Source organism: Vigna umbellata, chromosome 3 (assembly GCF_029865625.1).
Source record: "Vigna umbellata cultivar VRB3 chromosome 3, Vumbellata_1.0, whole genome shotgun sequence".
NCBI classification, from domain to species: Eukaryota; Viridiplantae; Streptophyta; class Magnoliopsida; order Fabales; family Fabaceae; genus Vigna; species Vigna umbellata.
Genome location: NC_142167.1, coordinates 43,885,100 through 43,908,538, shown reverse-complemented (window position 1 = coordinate 43,908,538; position 23,439 = coordinate 43,885,100). Strand labels below are relative to the sequence as shown.

Sequence of the window (23,439 nt, the reverse complement as noted above, 5' to 3'; positions counted from 1 at the left end):
CAAAGCGCGAGCTTCTCCTATTCACAAGACCAGGCAAGAGCACTCTATCACTTTGAGAAGTTCCTCAGAAAAACTGTATTCTAAAAATGGCATAGATCCTTTTAACTCACAGAGAGCTTCCCTTAGGCACAAAGCTCTAATACTCTCAATTTGAAAAGTTCTTTTTAAGAGCTGTGAAGACCTCTATTTATAAGCCTAGTTTCGTGCAGGGTCAAAAACTGAAAAGACATCTCCCAACTACCACTGATAATCGATTATCATAAGTGATAATCGATTAGTTGTGTCCGTTATGGGGTTTTCAAAATGGTGATAATCGATTATCCTGAGCAATAATCGATTATTCCAGAGACTTGGACAGAATTAAATGAAACAGTGATAATTGATTATTCTGTGTAATAATCGATTATTTGCGCAAGCAACTCTCTTCTAAACTGACTCGTGATAATCGATTATTCCTCTTGATAATCGATTATTTGTGCAATGACTCACTACATACGAAAACTTCTAAGAGTTTTTACATCATTACATTTTATCCTATACATTTGTTTCTACAAAATGTGTTTAACAAAGATGCATTTAGAGTCTTCAATTCTTCAGCTTTTATCATCATCAAAACTTTATAGTAGCTTTCAAGATATCAATGCTCCTCATTGGTAACAATCTCCCCCTTTTTGTTGATGATCAAAAATATCTTCTTGTTAAAAGCATTTCTAATTTTCTGCACAAATTTCATACTTGCAAACATGTTAGTAATAACTGCACTACTTAAATTAGAAGTTTTCTCCCCCTTTTTGATCATAAGCAAAAAGTAAAAAAGTGGAAAAACTCCCCCTCAAATTTTTCTCCCCCTCAACAAAAGAATTGATGCATTTCAAAAAAAATAAAATTGAAATTTCATAATATGAAAGAACATAATACCTCATGGAATATAAGAGAAACAAAAATTCAACTCTAATTAAGAAGTACAAATAGTATTAATTAATCCATAATAGAGATAAAAACAAGATATCTAACAAACTCATATATCTTCCCTTGAATGTAATAATCCCCTTTTAAAAACAGACTCTAAAAAAAATTTTAAAAAAAGTTTTTTTTTACGCTGTGACTTAAGATAATCGATTATTACTTTAAATAATCGATTATGTGCGAGCCAAATTGTCAAAATCCAAATTTTTGAGGACGAGATAATCGATTATTACCCTTGGTAATCGATTATTTACGTTAATTTTTGAAAAACACAAATTTGGACCAAATTTTCAACCTAAGACACATCTAACATTCATAAATTTTTTCAAAGCTCTTAAAAAATACCAGGATACCATAGAGTCTTCTTTTCCTTTTGAAAAATTAACCTGCAAAACAAAACAATAGAGTTTTGGTCCCCATAATCTCATTTGGGTCCTTTGAGGTTAGAGACAATTTACTTTATAACAGGAATCCAAACATATTTTCCATTTGGAACATCAAAATGTTTAATTCTACATTTGTTAGAAGTGTGCCCTTTTTTCATACAATAAAAGCATGTGACAACATTTTGGTTTCTATAAGACACAGTTCCTTTTTCAACCCATACCCTACGGGTTCTTTTAATTTTGTTCTTACTTTTAAAAACACTTTTGTTTTTATAAACCTTTCTAACAGTGATAGGCATTTCAATATTATTATTTCCAGTTGCAACTTCAAGAAGATTTTCAAGAATATCAATATCAAGCATATAACTTTTACATGAAAGACATTCAACAGGATGTTCAACATTTGAAGACTCTTTCATTTCCAAGTTGCAAATTTTATTTCTCAAACTTACTTCCTCATCTAATGCCTTCTCATATTTAATTCGCAATTCTTTAAATTCCTTTTTCAAATTTTTATGAGCAGCATTCAATTTTTCAGATTCATCAAGCAATTCAAGAAAAGCTTTTTGCAAATCAAATTCACTAGATTCAGAATTAGAACAACTTACTTGGCTTGTAGTGTCATCAACATTAGCTTTCAAACATAAGTTTGTTTCTTCAATTCTTCAGCTTTTATCATCATCAAAACTTTACAGTAGCTTTCAAGATACCAATGTTCCTCATTGGTAACACCTCAACGTATTGAGGTTGTTGTGGAAGATGTTGAAGAGTGTATCGGATATAGTGTATACCGAACGGTTACTAATTGTTAACCGTTCGGTCACCACCACAACAATGGTCAACCAGGCCACCATCCACTACATTAACTAAGGTCAACCAGGTCGAATGGTTTTTTGGCCAACGTTTAAGTTATTGGGCCAATGGTCTAGTAGAAGATAAAATAATCAAGGATATCTAATTAAAGATCTGACTAAAGATATTGATTGGCGGTTTGTGACCAACCAATTGGATTTTAAGGTATGTCTGTTTATATTTTATTGGGGTTGTGTCAGTTTAGGGTCCATGAGACAAATTATAAATACAAGGCCAAGGCAAAAAACCAGGTACGTTCAACTAAGACTCCACTACGTTCTACTTACGTCCGATCAGAACTTAAATACTAAATTGTGATAAATAATTCATAAAACCACTCCGAACTTGAGCGTCATAGCACCATTTGCATGTACCCCCCTCCGGTCCAAAGCGATAACCGAGCGGTCAGGAGTACAACCGATCGGAGCTGGTGACAACCTACCAGTCATATTTGAGGCCACCGATCGGTCCAGACTGAGGAAAAGCGAGCAGAGCACTCGATTCCAACGTCGGAAAGTAGCAAAGCCACGTCAGAAAAGGTTAGTCTCTCAATCCAACAAATCCATACCGAAACATTTTGGCGCCCACCGTGGGGCTGAGAGCAAGCTAAAGAAACCACAAGGAACCTCGCGAGCGCTCGGTCTCAACGTTGGTACTTCGGATGAACACCAGGAAATTTCAACAAAGCTAAAGCTACACCACATTGGGTGATCATCTTCAACTGAAAATGAATATATTTAGAATAAGTATTCCATATGAAAATAAGTATTTAATGATCATCTTCATTAACAAGATAAGTATTCTATATGAAAATAAATATATTTAGAATCAAATGCATGGATCTCTTCAGCTGCTTTTACAACTGCTTCTACCTACTAATGAATTTTCAACTGTAGTCATCCGTCGAATCGTCCGGTCCAGCACCCGTGTCATCCGTTGCGTCGTTCGGTTCAGCCTCTGCATCATCCACCGCCCTTTTAGTGTGTTGAGCTCCTTCAACCAGCCAATTTATACACCTCAAATTAACAATAACCATATAACACTGCACTATCTTCAACGTGTCTTTTAGCTGACTCTGCTATTTCAGACTGCTCGTGGTTGACCTTGGTCTCTCCCATTTGGTTAACTCGACCTCATGTTTAGGCTAATTAGATTCCAATGGATTTGCTCTTGTTTGAGCATGAACCAGACACCTCAACCCTTGTCTAACGCATCTCAAGCAATGTATATCTATACAGTCATTATCATCATCTTCTGTTGTTCTTTTATGCAGGTTGGAGGGTGGTAAAGCACCTACAAGCTCATCTATGACACATCCTAATATGGATTTCAGTTCTGGTCTTCAAACATTCAACCATGGACTGAACGGTCTTACTTGCTTGGTCGTCCGACCTTATAGCCTAAACTAATTTGATATTAACTATCTCAACTTTTGATTGTGTACACTTTTTATGACCATTCCAATTCGAAATATTATTTTGCTTCAAAGTACAAGTGATAGGACCCGGTGTACAAGCTACCTAATGAAAATAGAGCTTACCGCTCGATGAGGAACGTTCTCAACTGCTCATCCTTCCTTTCGTTGTGAGTGTTCAACTAATCGGCCATTCAACCTCACAGGTGCTGGGCCATTCGACCTCAAAGGTACTCGACATTTCGGCCTCACAGGTATTCATTCATTTGGCCTTACAAGTACTCAGCCATTTGGCCTTACAGGTACTCGACCATTCGGTCTCACAGGTGCTCGGTCCCTTCGGCCTTGACTGCTCGACATTTGGCCATTCAGCATCTACTACTCGTCCTTCCATGGCCTCAAGTATTCAAACATTCGATTATTTGGCTTAACAAGTATTAGGCCATTCGGCCTCCACGTATTCGGCCCTTTGGCGTCAACCGCTCGGCCTTTCATGGCCTCAGGTACTCAGCCAAATTTGGCGTCAAGGGTGAAACCTTCCACCCTTTGGCCATTCGGCCTCACAAGGTATTCGACCTTTCGGCCTCAATTGCTCGGCCTCCCATGGCCTCAGGTCACAAAGCACTAAAGTAAGTACATCCTGACAATGACACATCCTAATACGGAATCTTCATTTTGGTCTAAAACATTCAACCGAAGACCGAACGGTCGTACTCGATTGGTCGTTCGGCCTTATAGCATAACTATTTCAATAATAATTTTATAACCTTGTAAATACATTGGTTTGTTTGACTACTCTATTTCTCACCATGTAAAATTCGAGTTGTTATATTTCTTTAGTGCAGATGACAAGACCTTGCGCACAAATCATTTGGCCGATGTGAGCCTACCGTTCAAAGAAACCTAGGAACGTTCTCTAGGAACCCCTAGTTCAACACCGAGCAGGTCGGTCGTTCCCGCCGCCTAGCACACCTCGGTACAAAAAACCCGAGCGAGACGGTCATTCTCGTCGCCTAGAACTCCTATGAGCGAAAAACCGAGCGGGTCGGTCGTTTCCACCGCCCAGCAACCCTGGGTGTGAAAAACAGAGCGACAGTCATTCTCGTCGCCTAGAACTCCCAGGTGTGAAAACCCGAGCAGGTCGGTCATTCTCGCCGCCTAGCAACCCTTAGTGCGAAAAACCGAGCGAGGCGGTCGTTCTCATCTCTTGGAACTTCCAGGTGCGAAAAACCGAGCAGCTTGGTCGTTCCCGCCGCCCAGCACACCTGGGTGCGAAAAAATCGAGCGAGACGGTCGTTCTCATCGCCCAAGGCCCTTGGGTGGTAAAAGCCGAACGGTGTGATCATGGACCATTAGTCGCCAACCGAACGGTCTTGCTTGGTTGGCCAACCTGCCTTGTGAAGTGGTTAGTATAATCATCCGCATTCTTTTTACAGTTCAAATTCAATTATTATTCCTCAGTGCAGGTAAATAGACACTATTGGTTACCAATCAACATGAGAAAATGTTCTAAAAGAACTCTCATCAATCACCACTTAGTTTATAAAAAGTTCCAAAAAGAGAACTTCTCTAGCATCTTGCCATTAACCATTCGGTTCAGCCTTGCCAGGTGAACAACAATCTAAAAGCACACTACTCAATATAGCGAATACAACCTCCCTCAAACTCATAAGTCCTATAGTTAATCATGGCTAAAGTCGAACGATTAACTCGGACTTGGGGGGACATGTATCGGATATAGTGTATACCGAACGATTATTAATTGCTAACCATTCGGTCACCACCACAACCATGGTCAACCAGGCCATCATCCACTACATTAACTAAGGTTAACCAGGTCGAATGGTTTTTGGGCCAACATTTAAGTTATTGGGCCAATGGTTCAGTAGAAGATAAAATAATCAAGGATATCTGATTAAAGATCTGATTAAAGATATTGATAGACGGTTTATGAGCAACCAATTGGATTTTAAGGTAAGTCTGTTTATATTTTATTGGGCCTGTGTCAGTTTAGGGTCCATGAGACAAATTATAAATACAAAGCCAAGGCCAAAAGCCAAGTACGTTCAATTGAGACTCCACTACGTTCTACTTACGTCCGATGATCAGGACTTAAATACTAAACTATGATAAACAGTTCATAGAACCGCTCCTAACTTGAGCGTCAGAGCGCTTTTTGCAGGTACCTCCCCCTCCAATCCAAAGCGATAACCGACCGGTCAGGAGTACAACCGATCAGAGCTGGCGACAACCTAGCGAGCATATTAGAGGCCACCGAACGGTCCAAACTGAGGACAAGCGAGCGGAGCACTCAATTCCAGCGTCGGAAAGCAGCAAAGCCACGTCAGAAAAGGTTAGTCTCTCAGTCCAACAAATTCATACCGAAACAAGGAGGACAGGCAGAACAAAGATGAATGAGGGGCCTCCTGGGGTACTGGGGTTTTTTGCTTTTAATTTTTACAACTAACATTGTAAATGGTCCGCTCGGTAAACATGATTTTTAGTAATAGACCATCGTGTTTACCAATCAACCTTTTTTTTATACCCTTATACATATCTAATGAAACTATTATTTTGCAGCCTTCAATTCATGGTTTTTTTGTTTATATCTTCGTTTGGTTACAATAGTGGTTATACTTTTTCTACTTTATATGATCGTTGGGTTCCAGGAGTTTACTTGAAACATTTCTTAGGTTGTATGAATGATAATGCGATGAGAGTTCACTTTGAAACGTTACTCATCAATCAAGTCTAATTCATTAATTATTAATAAATAATTTTTATTATTTTCATTAATTACCCATTAACGACTTTACTTGCTCTAATACTCGTTAATGAATTTAATTGATCTAATATCTAGACTTAAATTAATCTGGTTTATTATTGGTTAACTAACGCTTCTTATCGATCGGTCATACTGCAGTTGGATGATCGGTCACCTTGTTTTATGACCAACGGAGTGATCATACAAAAACAGACGTAATTCTTGTAATGATTAAGTAAAAAGCCTATCAACCAAGATTTGTGAAATGATTTTAAATAGCCAAGTTAATATATATATCTAAAACAAGAGATTGTATTAGCATTATCAGCTTTAGGTTTAAGAGTTATGACATTGGAATTCAAACCTGGTAATAGCTAGAAGCCCTATAATGCTGTATTATTTCTGATAGAAAATACCTCCAAACCCATCTGGGCAAATTAAAAACAAGTCCTTTCTCAACATTAGTCTGTTCATTCGTTGGCAAAGGTTCTCAACATTTTTGTTTTCACTCATTATCTGTTATCAATAATAAAATGGAACAAAAATAGTTAAAATATATATTTTTATTTTCAGTCCACTGAAAGATACTAAGTAAAACAAGCAACAATCACTGGTTAGTACAGTCTGTGGGTTTGAAGGAGACTCTTTTCTTTTCTAGGTCATAGCCAACCAAAAGGTTTATCTGAGCCAAGTTCCCAAAGATGGCAAGTTTACTTGACGTGAAAGCCAAGCACACTACCCTTTCTTCGATTTCAACAAACGTGTTGACAGCATTTAACTTCACATCTGCGCCTCTAAAATGTGCCACGATCACTGGTGCTTTCAGATCATGAAAACTGCTTTCAAAGCAAAGGCTCAACTGCTTAGATGGATCCTTAACACGTTTTAACTTAACTTCATGTACCACTGCTGATTCCAGCTTTGAGTAAACATCATCTGGCAAAAGAGTGAGTGGTGTACCTGAGTCAATTATTATATTTCTCCCTCCATCAGACTCAGACGAGGAGCTTCCAAACTTTATTCTCTTGTTTCCAACACTGAATGCTTCCAATGTTAAGTAGTAAAATACTGGTCCAAGTGAGAGCATTGGAGTTGATACAGTCCCTTTCCCCGAAACCACAGCAGCATCTCCAAAATTGAGTCTGCTAGAAGTATTAGACGTTGATGCCAAACAATAGGAAAATTTTCCACCAATTGAAGAACCCAATTGAGATATCAATGACACAGGTCCTCTTCCAAGGCCAACTACACCAGAACCCTTCCCGTCAAAGGACACAGTGTTGTTTCGTCCACATCCTATGACAGTTCTTGGAAATTGGATTGAAGAGCCATTGGTGGAGTCTAAAGTGAGGATCTCCTCACTGAGATCTCCTTGTGACTGTGACCCATCACCATAGGAAATGGTATATTCACAATTGTCTCCATCTTTAGTGGTACCTTTCACTGATTTACATATTCTAGAAGAGTAAGAAAGGGTTCTATATGTACTGGATTTTGAAGGGTCAAACATTGGAGTGGTTTGGTTGTAACATGTTTTACAAGGTTTACACTGCAACCAAGTTATGTCACTGCCTGTATCAGCAATACCATAAACTTGAAATGGTGGGGTTCCAACTGAATAGCTCAAAAGGTATTCAACATCATTTTGTGTTAAATTGGCCCTAGGTGTGTTTTGGTTGAAATGATTGGCACGATTAATGGAACGACGCACTGCATTAGAAACTCGTTGGAATTGAGTTTCTGTGGGACGATGCAACGGTGATTTTGATGAGTCACGGTGGATGATTTCCACACTGAACCCACCTTTGTGAGCCTCTAAAGAAGAGATGCTGTGAAGAGACAGCAGAATAAGAATTAGGATTGAGGAACGTGACATTGTTGTCATCAAAGTCTTCAAATTTGTAATATTAGCACATTCCTAAGTCACAATTTATAAGGTCTTAGTGATACATTCAACGTTTGTTGAAGCGTGTGTGAGAACAAATTTGACAACCACTGAAATTCGTGGACGCGGATTGAAAGGTCATGTTTCATACTAACCTCATTGGTGTTTTAGTTCTGAAAAATGATTCACACCTACATTTTTTTAATTTTATTTGAGACCATTTTTCTTTATTTTTTACTTTCTTCTTTCTTAAAAAAAATATACACACATCAATTTTTACATTCATTTGACTTTATTCTTTTTTTATCTTTTCTTTCTTAAAAATACACAAAAATTTACACTTTTATAACTGTTTTATCTTTATATTGCGGGTCAAATGAATGTAAAATTGTGTCATAGTACCATTGTTTTTTTTAAAAAAATACAAAAGTTTACACTTTTATGTCTTTTTTATCATTTTACTCTGTGTCAAATGAATGTAAATTGTGTTATGATACCATTACTCTTTAGTTTTATGCATAAAATTTAAAGTGACATTAAAATTATTAAATTTTAAAGTTTGTTTTTATTTCTATATTATTATATAAAGATAATTCTTCTTTTATATATATATATATATATATATATATATATATATATATATTAGTTTTATCTTTATTGTTTTTGTTTCTAAATTATAATTCCTTTATCAATTTTATTTTTTAGAATGGCTAGTTTTTACAGTTTTTTTATTTTATATTTTTAAAATTTAAGCATATTTTAAAACAAAAATAATTATTTAAAATAAAAATATACCAACAAGATAAATAAAAATCACTTTTAATAAAATTTTAAACACTATCTGTATTTATTTTTATAATTAAAATAATAATAATTTCATTATTTATTTTTATCATCATAAAAGGAAAATAAAATTTGTTTAAAACTTTAATTTAAAATTTAAATGTTTTTTATATTCGAAATTTCAATATATTTTGATTCTTAAATTTAAAAATAATGAATATGATTTTTTAATTCAATGATGAAGTTAAATTTTTTTATAATTAAAACATATTAATATTTGAGTTATTTATTTTATTTTAATAAATTTTTACTTTAATATTTACTTAAAAATACTTTTAACACATAAAAACAATTTAATATATATTTAATATTTTTAAAATTTAGAAACTAAAATATGTTAAAATTTTAGAATCAAATTTTAATTTGGTATAAAAATTTAAATAATAAAAGCATACTTAACTCTTCTTTATATAAAGCACTTAGAACATAAGACAGTTGTGAGAATTATTCAACATATAATTTAATTTAAATAAACATTTCTATTAATTAATACCATTTCTATTCATCTTCTCAATTGAAAACAGCTCATTTGCTTAGCTATATATAAATATATTACATTTATTGAAAATAATCTTGTTTAATTTGACTTTTTATTACATTTAATAAAATTTTAAATAATAATTAAGAAAAGCAGTTTTTTTTTTTATAAAACTATAAAAAAATGTTAATAAAGTTTAACGAATAAAAAATTAATATTTAATTACATAGTCAACTTAACTATATATCATGTTTCATAAATACAATAAATAGTTGGTCCATTTAATATAGAATATATTTATTATTTTATTTAATAAATACATTACAAAAAAGAAAATAGCCTTCAAATAATAACATGGGTTAAGATATGTAACACTATGTTTAATATTTTAAAGATAAAAGATATAAAATTATTTTTAAATTTAATTTTTATTTAATTACACTTTTACATTTCAATATTTCAAACAATTGGTCAATATTTTATTTTTTTAATTGTTAATAAAAGAGAAAAACACTAATTGAAGAAGAATAATTAGATTAATAAAAAGGGGTGTGTAATTATTGTTTCGAGGGGAGAAAAGAACCTACATGAGAGGAGGGTAGAGGCCAGTTTCACCATTATTTTTTCTCTTCATCAATTTTATCTATACATATATGAGGACTAAAGAGAGAAAATCATATGCAATAAGGTTTCTCATATATGAAGATCAAACCATCTTCCCAAACAAGAAAAAAAATATTCCACAAAAAAGTCTTCTTGTTGGAGGGGAAAAGTAAACAAAAATGAAGAAAAAGAAGAGAACATAGAACGAAGAAGAAGAAGAAAAAGTGAATTGTTAATTTAATGAAAGACCACATTTATTCGTTTTAATAAATATTGAAATCACATTAAATCTAAAAAATATAGAGAAAATGTTATAAATATTTAATACAATTTAAAAATAAATAAATAAGTAAATAATTTTACTGTTAGTAATATTTTTTTATACACTACTGATTTTATGATAAATGCTAGTTATATATTCATAGTTAAACAATTTTTAAGTTTATTATATTTATTTTGTTTTAAATCATATGTATTAGATTTGACTCCAATAAGACATGAGAAAAATACACCGCAAAACATTAATTCATAAAAAGTGTTTTTAGTCTTTTTGATCTATATCGTCTTTTAAGATATTAGTTTTTGTGACATCCCCAAAATATACGATGTATATATAATAAAGACGTCATCATGCATAATATAGGAAAGCAGTTGAGAGTAAATAGAATTACAGTCATTTTAAACTTAAACTCCAAAGAGATTTAAAATTGACTAGAAATTATAATTGACTAGAAATTAACACATGATAACTTTATGCATCTACAATCAACTTGTTTTATTTTATTTTCATCCTAGTAGAGATCTTTCTTTATCTCAATTGGTCACCGGAGAGGACCCAGATGTCTGAACGCATCAAACTCACCTTCGACGCCAGCACATATGACTAGTCACAATTGACAGGACCAGGTCAAGGCTGCTCTATGATCAGGGATGTGCCAACTCAGGTTTTTAAGTTTATTATATTTATTTTGTTTTAAATCATATGTATTAGATTTGACTCCAATAAGACATGAGAAAAATACACCGCAAAACATTAATTCATAAAAAGTGTTTTTAGTCTTTTAAGATATTAGTTTTCATAAGATTTAAAGATCCTTTAATGTACTTAATCGATTTAATGTGAAGATGTAAATAATTTTTTTGTTAGTCATATTTTTTATAGACATGGTAAATTCTATTTATATATTTATGGATAAACAATTTTTAACTTTACTATATTTATTTTGTTTTAAGTCAAATCTATTAGATTTGACTCCAAAATCTCACTTTTCTACTTATAAATATAACTTATTGTCATGAGAAAAATACACCACAAACACAATAACTTAATAAAAGTGATCTATATTGTCTTTTAAGACATTGATATTTATAAAGTTTAGAGATTCTTTGTTGCACTCAATCGAATTAACGAGTTGTTGTATCTTAGTAGAAAAGTGCATATAGTTTTGTTTTGTTTGTAAAAATGTTTTCCTCTGAAGATAGTACTATGGGTGCTTTAACCCAAGTTATTTCTATTTTTTTTTCTTTATTTACTTTAGTCTTAATATTATTATTTATTATAAGAGTTGTTTGGTTTGTTTAATATTCTTTTATTCATATCTAACTATTCTTATATAATTATTATTATTTATATTAATTATTTTTCTAATGAAAATATTAAACAATTGCACAAATAAACTAAAATATGAATGAAATAAATAAATAAACTGTTTGAGTTTACTCTGTTTTGTAATTATTTGAAAAATTTTAATCCAATTTGACTTTTGTTCCTAGGTTATATTTTTCTAAATAAAAAGTATCAATGGATTTCTTTACACGAATAATAAATTAGTATTAGTATGCTTGAAAATATATAGATATATTTAAAAATATATTAAAATATTTTTTAATATATCAAAATCAGTATATTTAAAATAATGAATTAATATTATAGTATGGACATTCATTCAGTTTTTTAATATTCAGAATTAATATATTCGGTGTATTTTATTTTGATTTACAAGGGACAACAATGTAAAAAATGAAAATTCGAAAAATTTGACTAATTAAATGTTATACAAGTGTCTTTCTAAAGTTATTCTTCTACACTTACTTTTTAAAATTTGACTAATTAAATGATTTAAATTTTATTGATTTGCTCATTTTATAGACCTGCAAAGTAACTATATAAACTATTGTATCTCATACTTTTATGCATGAATATTGGTAAATCATGATTAAAATCTCTAATAACTAAAAAGCCAAACAACTGAATATAAAAACAAATTAAATAAAAAAATATGCGTGTTGCACGTATTCTAAGCACTTTCAACAAATTTCCTTTTTGTCTCAATAGTTGCATACATCTAATTTATTTCTTAAAGTTTCAAATCTGATTTTGGGGCGAGCATTTGGTAAAATATTTGCATTTTGATATTCAATTATATCATAAAGAAATTTGATTTTTACCTTCTCTATGTTCTTCTCTTAAAGAAGACAACTGGATCTTGAAATGCTTAGGCTCCTTTTGTTCCATATGTATAAATCAACAAGTATGCCTTAACCCAATTACCTAACTAAGAATTGCAGGGGCTAACATACATTCTACCTCTGTCCTGCTTTGAGCCACAATGTCTTGTTTTTTAAACACTATGATGATATACCTATACTAAAGCTAAAACAATAACTCGGTGTATTTTTCATCTTATCAACAAAATCAACCCAATCACTGTCAAAATATTTTTATTAAAGTTTAATAAAAATTCTCCAAGAATATAGAAAATTCTAAGATATACTGAAATGCAATAAAAGTTCTAGAATATTGTAAAAAAACATAAGATATGAAGAAAAAAAATCAAGAACATTTTACATAGGTAAATATCTAGAACATTTTAGATAAGTTGTAGCTAGTATGTTCTAAAATAATTTATGGGTCCATAAATACCCATGTATCTACCATTTGATGTAAGACAACATCTACCACAACTAAGAATACTACAAAATACACTTCTTTCCACTGTTACTTTCACATTCCACTACCTCCACATTTTCTCTACATTTCACTATCCCTACATTTTCTCTACCTATCAACTATTCCTTACATAATCTCAAAATTCTAATCGTGGTACCAAAGTTATGTTCGGTCATCTATTGGGCGTAGATAAAAATTTTCAACTATCTCAAACAAAATTATAAGTTCATTCTACTATACTTTTAAAATATTTTATCAACTCATGGCTACTACTAATCAAACATCACCAATTCCATTCTCAAGAAATAGAAATTGGACTGAAAATTTCCTTAAGTACAAGATTAATCGATTACATAAGTTATTTAATCGATTAAATCATTTTACTTTGTTTAATCACTACAAGAAAAAATCCATTTACATACGGATTAATCCAGTTCATTTAATAGCCTGATATGTTATAATTGTCAATTGAATCAATATCTAGCTTATGTGATTAAATAATCTATTACATGCTCAGGATAATATGTTAAAACAGAAGCAAAAGGTTAACACACTGCATAATATCTTAATTGATTATAATGTGTCACGATTTAAAAAATCCTATATATATATGTCAACACCCAAATTCGTTCAGGTAAGTAAATAAATAAAAAGAAATAAGAGAATAATAATTAATGGTGGGTAAAAAGAATAAAATAATAACTTTAATACCAGACACAATATTTTTGAAATGTTAGTTTAATATGGTAATAATTTGAATCAATATTATGCTAATAATTATAAACAATAATTAAAATAGTATATTAATATAATTTGTTGTGTCAGTTGCTTTTAAAGAGGAAAATATGATTTTTAGAAATGGACAGATTGTCTAACAATAATGATAATCAATGTTTTGAATATTATTTAATTTGTTTTTTGACAACCAAGACCATTTCTTTTCCTAGTGTGTAATAAATACGCACCGTAGAAAAAAGGGATAAAAAAAAAGAGAGAAGCGTAAACAGACACAAATAATAGAGAAAAGTAGGTTATCCCCCATAAAGGTTCTGTCAAACCTAAAAAGGTATGTCACATCTACACCATTCTTTTTCTCTTTTTATTATACTCTGAAATTTTTACTAAAGGTATTATTTTTCCTACACACAAATAATGTTTTCTTTTAAATCATATTTTTTATGTGTCTCCCTATGGCCGATTTCTTTATTTTTCCCACCATTCTTAAATAAAAAAAATACAAGATCTTTAAAACAAAAAAAATGTTAATCTTGTTAAACCAAATCTTTGTTGGATTCGCTTTTCAAAAATCTAAATCAACCTATAATAATTTTTAAAACAAACTCACAAACATTTTTCTACATAAAGAACTACGCGATCTAACGCTTAAGTCGGTTACCCTGCTTAATAATGTTGGGATAAAATGAGTTGTGGAAAAAATATCCTACCTCAAAGTCAAACCTACATTTATAGACCTTGTGATGAGCCTCCAATCGGGTCTGACCCATTAATTACTAATAAATGATTTTTGTTATTTTCATTAATTACTCATTAATGACTTTAACTGCTATAATACCTATTAATGACTTTAATTGCTCTGATACCCATTAATCACTTAAATTACTCTGATTAATTATTGATTAATTAACACTCCTGACCGATTGGTCATACTATAGTTAGATGATTGGCCACCCGATTTATGGCTGACCGACGATTATACAGTACAGATATAATTCTAGTAATGGTACACTATCAAGCCTATCAGCCAAGATTTTTGAAATGATTTAAAAAAAAATAATTAGCCAAGCTAATACATCTTAAACAAGAGATTGTATTCACTAGTACAAAAACACCGTATAATGTTGATGGATTGGCAAGTGTACCAAATCGCACAAGTAATATAAAATGGTAAGACCAAGTATCGTATCCTAGAGGACTCTCGGCACTAAACAATTGTGTGATAACTGGATTAATTAAGACTTAAAAGAAGCAAGATCATTGGTTAAATGTGAAGATCAAGAGCTTAGGATGACCAAGACTCATACCCTCATCCTTGAGAAATATTAATCTTTGGAGAATTCAACAAGAACCTGAATTGTAAGGAACCTCCCGACACTCATGCAATTCATAGATCATGCGATGAATGAGTTAAACAAGACATGTAATAATTACAGATGAATTACTCTAACAATTAATGAAAAAGCATATATGATTAAGAATCAATTCAAATACATGAAAGTTCACAAGGTTACATCATTCCCCAACAACAAATAGAGTTTAGTTTTCCATAGACATGGAGAAACTAGATGAATAATGGAAAAGCATGAGATAGTGAAAACCTAAAAGTATAGGAGGAAGTTCCCGCCTTCAGAGAGTAGAAGAATGTGTTGTTGTGTTGCTCCAGCCAGAGATACAAAACCTAGATCGTTTTGGTCCTTTAAATAGAGTCAGAATAGAGTAGAAACAGGGCCTGGTCCAAAAGAGTCGAAACAGATCAAAAATTGGGCCTAATCCACGACACACGACGCTCAGGTGCCCCATTTAGGGCGCCCGTGCGGTGGACGGTCCTCATGTAGGGCTTGAGCCTTAAATTGGACGCCCGGGCTTCGGTGGACATCGTTTTTCTGATGCTCAAGTCTCCAGATAGGGCGCCCAAGCTTCGTGCAATCCCTCCTTTTAGTGCTTTTCCAGGCCTTTCTGAGCTCTAACTCCTTAGCACTTCATCTCTACTTTCCGCATTCTCTCATTACCTATCAAAACAAGGAAAATTAGTCATAAAATCATCAAATTGAACCTCAACTCTCTTATTCACACAACTTAATGAAAAAGCATGAGTCCAAGCAAGTTTCTAAGTGAAGAATGGTGTATTTAGTATCAAAATTACATCACAAATAATGGTATTTTAAACCGTTATCATATAACATCGTTGTTTTTCGGCCTTTCGCGTTGAATTCAAGATCGACGTCATTTTGGGAGACGTTAAATTGACGTCGAACTTAGAACAATTTGACGTTAATCAAATTAACATCGAATTTTGTCAATATTCGACGTTAATCAATTTTTTTTGTTTTTTTAATTAATTGTGATCCTTTTTTACAACTCTACGAGAAAAGTAGGAAAACAAAAAATTTCAGTGTTTGATATTTTATAAAACATGAACTATGAACGTGTAGTGTAGTATCAACAACAAATAGTAATAACAAACAACATAAGTTCAATCAAACAACAACAACAACAACAACAAACATGGTCAACCAAACAAAAACAACAAACAAGTTCAACAAATATGTTTTTCAAAATGAAAACGAAAACTAACTTTCAAAAGTGGGTTCGTCGAAATAAAATATTGTCACTAGTGAGAGAAAAAGCGGAATGCACCTATAAAGGACAAGAACACGAAAATAATCGGTCAAAACAAATGAAAAATATAACCTTAAGTACTTAATTAACATGCATTTGTAACAAACAAAAGAAAGATTACATGTGATGGTTGTCAAACTTCATTCCAGAAAAGTTTAAGCAGAGAAGAGGGTATCGCGCGCTAAAATAAAGTGAATGAATTTTCAATCTCATGCTCAAAGTTTTATTGAATTCACTAACCTTTTAACGTTTAACACTGGGGCATTCGACGTTTTATATCCTTTTGACGTCTAATTCTAGGGAGTTCGACTCGTCATACGAAAATACATTTTCACCTTTGCGCCAAATATTTTCGCAAAATTTACCTAATATATATAACAAATTGACGTCGAATTACAATTCTAAACGACGTATAATAAAATTACATTTATTTTCAAAAATGTCACCGATAATTTTAGTGTTGATTATTCAGTCGTTGGATGTTGACCGCGTGATTTTATACGCTATTTTTGCACTAGTGATTAGCATTATCAGTTTTAGGTTTAAGAGTTATATGACATTGGAATTCAAACCAATAGCTATACACATATAAGCCCCTATAATGCTGTATTATTTTTTATAGAAAATGCCTCTAAGCAAATTAAAAACAACTCCTTTAGTCTGTTCATACGTTGGCAAAGGTTTTCAACATTTTTGTTTTCTCTAATCTTCTGTTATCAATAATAAAATGGAACTAAAATAGTTAAAATATATATTTTTATTCCACTCACAGATACTAAGTAAAACAAGCAACAATCACAGGTTAGTACAGTCTGTGGGTTTGAAGGAGACTCTTTTCTTTTCTAGGTCATAGCCAACCAAAAGGTTTATCTGAGCCAAGTTCCCAAAGAAGGCAAGTTTACTTGACATGAAAGCCAAGCACACTACCCTTTCTTCCACTTCAACAAATGTGTTGACAGCATTTAACTTCACATCTGCACCTCTAAAATGTGCCACGATCACTGGTGCATTCAGATCATCAAAACTGCTTTCATAGCAAAGGCTCAACTGCTTAGATGGATCCTTAACACGTTTTAACTTAACTTCATGTGCCACTGCTGATTCCAGCTTTGAGTAAACATCATCTGGCAAAAGAGTGAGTGTTGTACCTGAGTCAATTATGATATTTCCGTCTACATCAGATTCAGACGAGGAGCTTCCAAACTTTATTCTCTTGTTTCCAACACTGAATGCTTCCAATGTTAGGAAGTAAACCACAGTAGCATCTCCAATTGAGAGAATTGGAGTTGATACAGTCCCTTCCCCAGAAACCACAGCAGCATCTCCAAAATTGAGTCTGCTAGAAGTATTAGACATCGGTGCCAAACAATAGGAAAATTTTTCAGCAATTGAAGAACCCAATTGAGATATTAAGGACGCAGGTCCTCTTCCAAGGCCAACTACACCAGAGCCCTTCTCTTCGGAGGACATAGTGTTGTTTCGTCCACATCCTATGACAGTTCTTGGAAATTTGATTGAAGAGCCATTGGTGGAGTCTAAAGTGAGGATGTCCACACTAAGATCTCCATGTGACTGTGACCCCTCACCATAGTAAATGGTATATTCACAATTGTCTCCATCTTTAGAGGTATCTTCCACTGATTGACATGTTGTAGAAGTGGAAGAAAGGGTTCTGTATGTGCTGGATTTTGAAGGGTCAAACATTGGAGTGGTTTGGTTGTAACAGGATTCACAAGGTTTACATTGCAACCAAATTATGTCACTTCCTGTATCAGCAATACCATAAACATGAAATGGTGGGGTTCCAACTGAATAGCTCAAAAGGTATTCACCATCATCTCGTGTTATATTGGCCTTAGGTGTGTTTTGGTTGAAATGATTGGCACGATTAATGGAACGACTCACTGCATTAGCAACTCGTTGGTATTGAGTTTCTGTGGGACGATGCAACGGTGATTTTGATGAGTCACGGTGGATGATTTCCACACTGAACCCACCTTTGTGAGTATCTAAGGAAGAGATGCTGTGAAGAGACAGCAGAATAAGAACTAGGACAGAGGAACATGACATTGTTGTCATCGAAGTCTTCAAATTTGTAATATTAGCACATTCCTAGTCACAATTTATAAGATTCTAGTGATACATTCAAAGTTTGTTGAAGTGTGTGTGAGAACAAATTTGACAACCACCGAAATTCATGCACGCGAATTGAAATGTCGTGTTTCAGAGTAACCTCATTGGTGTTTTAGTTTTATGTATAAAAGTTAAAGTCACATTAATACTATTAAATTTTAAAGTTTATTTTTATTTCTACATTCTTTATATATATATTACCCTTTTTTAAAATTATAATTACTTTATCAATTTTATTTTTTAAAATGATTATTTTATATAATTTTTTTATTTTATATTTTTAAAACTTAACCATATTTTAATAAATTTAAAAACTATTTATATTTATTTTTATAATTAAAATAATAATAATTTTTTTTTATCACCATAAAAGGAAAATGACCTTATCGTTCACTAGTTTAGTATAAAAAATATAAGTAAAATATCTTTCGAATAAATCATCAAACATGCTCAAAAAATGCATGTATTGGATATTGTTTGAGAAAATCTTGTTTGAAAATCTTCCTGTTAAATGAATAAATATTTGCGTTAAATACATACTTAAGGTTTAAAATGTAATATAGAATATAATAGAGAATGTGATTGAGTTGATAGAAACTAACATGTGTCTGTTTAGACCAGTCATCCACAAAATCTCTTCTTGAATGACGAATATATGTGTCTACTAAGGATCCTACCACTTAAAATTATATTTTGAATTAGAAAATGCATAAAATGAAACATATCTTAAAAGGTATGTGAATCTTCACTAAACGCAACACCAAATGCTCAATCAAGATCTCCTAACAATGAACCAAAGGGTTTCATACACAAACCAAATAACACAACAATTTTGTGCCCAACATAAAAAAAAAGGGATTAGGGTTTTTGGATTTCACAAATTTAGATAATTAGAAATTAACCAACATTACTTACCAATTGATCAACTCCACAACGAACACTAATAAATGACCAAAACAATGAGGTTGTAACTGTGACGATTTGATAGTCAAAAGGTTATGTCAATTAATAAAGCTCCAGTATTCAGAGCTGTTAGTTTGTCCTATTATTTAGGAGATAGTTGAGTTTTTTATTCCGCCTTTTTTGTAGATCTGTTTATTTTCTGTCATGTAAGGCTTATATAAGCCAACCCTTCTGGATTAATAAAAGCATTCTCTCACAAAGTACATTTAGAGTTACTCATACCTTCATATTTAACATTTGGTATCAGAGCTCCGCAAGGGGCCTGGTATGTTAAGAGAACAGTAAGTGAAATATACAGTGAGTGAAAAATACTGGGAGTGCAAAGGATGTCTACATCAGAGAAGTTTGTTCAGCCGGCTATTCCTAGGTTTGATGGCCATTACGATTTCTGGTCTATGATGATGGAGAATTTTCTACGAAGCAAGGAGTTGTGGCACCTCGTAGAAGAAGGCATACCTGCAGTTGAAACCGCATCCAGTTAAGAAGTACACAAGAAGAAGGTGGAAGATGCCAAACTACAAGACTTGAAGGTGAAGAACTACCTGTTTCAAGCCATTGACAGGGAGATTCTGGAAACTATTCTGGATAAGAGTACCTCAAAGGCCATATGGCAGTCCATGCAACAAAAATATCAAGGATCTACTAAAGTGAAGAGAGCCCAACTTCAAGTGTTACGACGAGAGTTTGAATTGCTAACCATGAAAGAAGGCGAAAAGATTGATAGCTACTTAGCAAGGACTCTAAGTGTAGTCAACAAGATGAAATCAAATGGTGAAATCATGGAACAAAGCACGGTGGTCAGCAAGATTCTCAGATCATTGATGTCTAAATTCAACTATGTTGTCTGCTCCATAGAGGAATCCAACGACTTGAGCACTTTGAGTATTGATGAACTTCACGGTAGCCTAATTGTTCATGAGCAAAGGATGCAAGGTTTCCAGACAAACGAGTAGATACTGAAAGTCACCAATAATGATCGATATGACAGAGATCATGACAGCAGATTCGGTAGAGGCAAAGGTGGTCGAGGTCACGGGAGAGGAAGAGGAAGATATCATATTAATAAAGCACTTATTGAATGCTTTAAGTGCCACAAATTGGGCCACTTCCAATATGAGTGTCCATAATTGGAGAAGAAAGCCAGCTTTGCACTTGAGGAGGCAGAAGAAGAGGTTCTGTTAGTGGCTTATGAAGAGTCACCACAAACTGTACAAGAAGAGGATTGGTTTCTGAACTCGGGGTGCAATAATCATATGACAGGAAACAAGCATTGGTTTGCAGACATAGAAGAAGGATTTAACAGAACTGTTAAATTAGGAAATAACACCACAATGGTCGTAGTTGCAAAAGGAAACATTCGAGTGCAAATTAATGGCCTCTCCCATGTAATATCAGACGTATATCTTGTTCCTAAGCTTAAGACAAATCTTCTAAGCCTAGGACAACTTCAAGAGAAGGGTTTAGCCATTCTAATTCAAAATGGCACGTGCAAGATATTTCATCCAGATAAAGGCTTAATTATGCACACTAACATGAAAGGGAATAGGATGTTCTACGTAACAGCATCACTACACCCTATGTGCTTCCAAGCTGATGATGATACTGAAAAGGAAACTCAACTATGGCATAGTCGTTTCGGACACCTTAATTTTAAAGGGTTAATTACTCTTGCAAGCAAACAAATGGTGCTGGGACTCCCCTCTCTGAAGTTTGCCGAAACGATTTCCACTACTTGCCTTGTGGGAAAACAACAACGAGATTCCATATCAAAGCAAAGCAAGTGGAGGGCCTCAAGGAAGCTTCAGTTAATCCATGCAGACATTTGCGATCCCATCACACCATCCTCACACAGTAATAAAAGGTATATATACTAACCTTCATTGATGATTACTCACGAAAAATTTGGATTTATTTTCTACACGAAAAATCCGAAAGCTTCAACGTCTTCAAAAGTTTCAAAATTGGTGTTGAAAAGGAAGCTGGTACCTACATTTCGTGCTTAAGAACAGATAGATGTGGTGAATTCACCTCTAAGGAGTTTGCTGAATTCTGCACTGATCAGGGTATATATAGGCAATTGACGGCTGCCTACACTTCCCAGCCAAACGGAGTCGCCAAACGCAAAAATCGAACCATCATGAACGTTGTACGAGCAGTGTTGCACGAGAAGCAGGTTCCAAAATCTTTCTGGCTCGAGGCAATTCGGTGGTGTGTACATGTTCAAAACAGAAGTCCAACTTCTGCAGTAGAGGAGCATACTCCAGAAGAAGTCTGGAGCGGCATAAAGCCATGTGTTGACTATTTTCGAATATTTGGTTGTGTAGCACACACTCATATCCCATATCAGAAAAGAAGTAAGTTAGACAACAAAAGCCAAAAATGTGTCTTCTTGGGTGTCAGTGATGAGTCTAAAGCATACAGACTATATGATCCCATCTCAAAGAAAGTCATTGTGAGTAGAAATGTAGTATTTGAAGAAGAGAAAAGCTCGAATTGGCACGAACATGTTGAAAAAGATCACACAAAGGTCCTTGATTGGGAAGATAAGGAACCCGAGGAAGAACAAGAAGACGCAGAACCCGAGGAAGAACAATAAGACGCAGAACTCGAGGCAGAATAAGAAGACGTAGAACCTGCACAACATGAAACAGTGGGTAATCATGTTGAAGGGAGGGCAACAAGAACAAGTGAAAGAAGCACTAGTAAAAAAGAAGCTTTTTAACGCGTTATATATGCCTCGGTTTTACTAAAACCGAAGCGTATAAAAGTGCGGTGGCATTTTCGTCATTTTAGACAACTTATATGCCTCGGGTATCAATAGAATCGAAGCAGAAAAATTTTTCAACATCTGTTACGCGCCAACCGAGGCATATAACCGTATATATTTTTAAATTTTAATTATTTTTTGAAACTTTAGGCACCGGTTATCTTGAAACCGAGTCAGTATGCCTCTGTTACCTCAGGTAAATATTAACCCGAGAGGCAGTATACTGATACATATTACTCTTCTTCTCTCTCGCTGACGCTCAGATCTCCTTCACTCTTCCTCTTCTTCTCTCTCGCTCACGCTCTCTTCCTCTTCTTCTCTCTCGCTCACTCTCTCTTCCTCTTCTTCTCTCTCGCTCACGCTCAGATCTCCTTCACTCTTCCCCTTCTTCTCTCTCGCTCACGCTCAGATCTCCTTCACTCTTCCTCTTCTTCTCTCTCGCTCACGCTCTCTTCCTCTTCTTCTCTCTCGCTCACGCTCTCTTCCTCTTCTTCTCTCTCGCTCACGCTCTCTTCCTCTTCTTCTCTCTCGCTCACGCTCAGATCTCCTTCACTCTTCCTCTTCTTCTCTCTCGCTCACGCTCAGATCTCAAAACCACCACTTCGCTGCTCCGCCTCTCCGTCGCCACCACTCCGTTGCTCCATCGTCGCCACATCTCCTTCAACGTCGCCGCTCCGTTTTTTCTGCCGAAAGCCATGGCTGCATCCCACCCCGCAACCCCAACCTATCATGCCTCCCACCCCGCAACCCCAACCCCACCACCAATCGCCACCCAACTGGACGCGATCTCACTCCACCAGCGGACGCGATCTTAGATCTAGCGTTGTTCGTGGACCGCCTGGTGCGGCCCGTGCCAGTAGTGGAGCCGCTGGCCTAGCACCCGGTCCAGCCCCCTTCCAAGCCCTCAACCACCGTGGATGAAGTTGTTGTGGGACCGTCCGGCTCCGCTTCGAAGGCCGAGGATGGCACGTCAATGAGGATGACAACTGGGTTCTACCAATTGAAAAGGTAACTTCTTTGTACTGGGAAATGGGGGAGAAGGAAGGAGATATCTTGAAATATTATGCTGGGAAATGGG

General features: G+C 34.1%; 2 pseudogenes; both read right to left on the bottom strand.

The window, feature by feature from the left end:
- Positions 1 to 6,808: 6,808 nt before the first annotated feature.
- LOC124835029 (aspartic proteinase CDR1 pseudogene) lies at positions 6,809 to 8,278 on the bottom strand (annotated as a pseudogene).
- An 8,948-nt stretch (positions 8,279 to 17,226) lies between these two features.
- On the bottom strand, positions 17,227 to 18,603 carry LOC124830347 (aspartic proteinase CDR1 pseudogene; annotated as a pseudogene).
- Between the last annotated feature and the right edge of the window lie 4,836 nt (positions 18,604 to 23,439).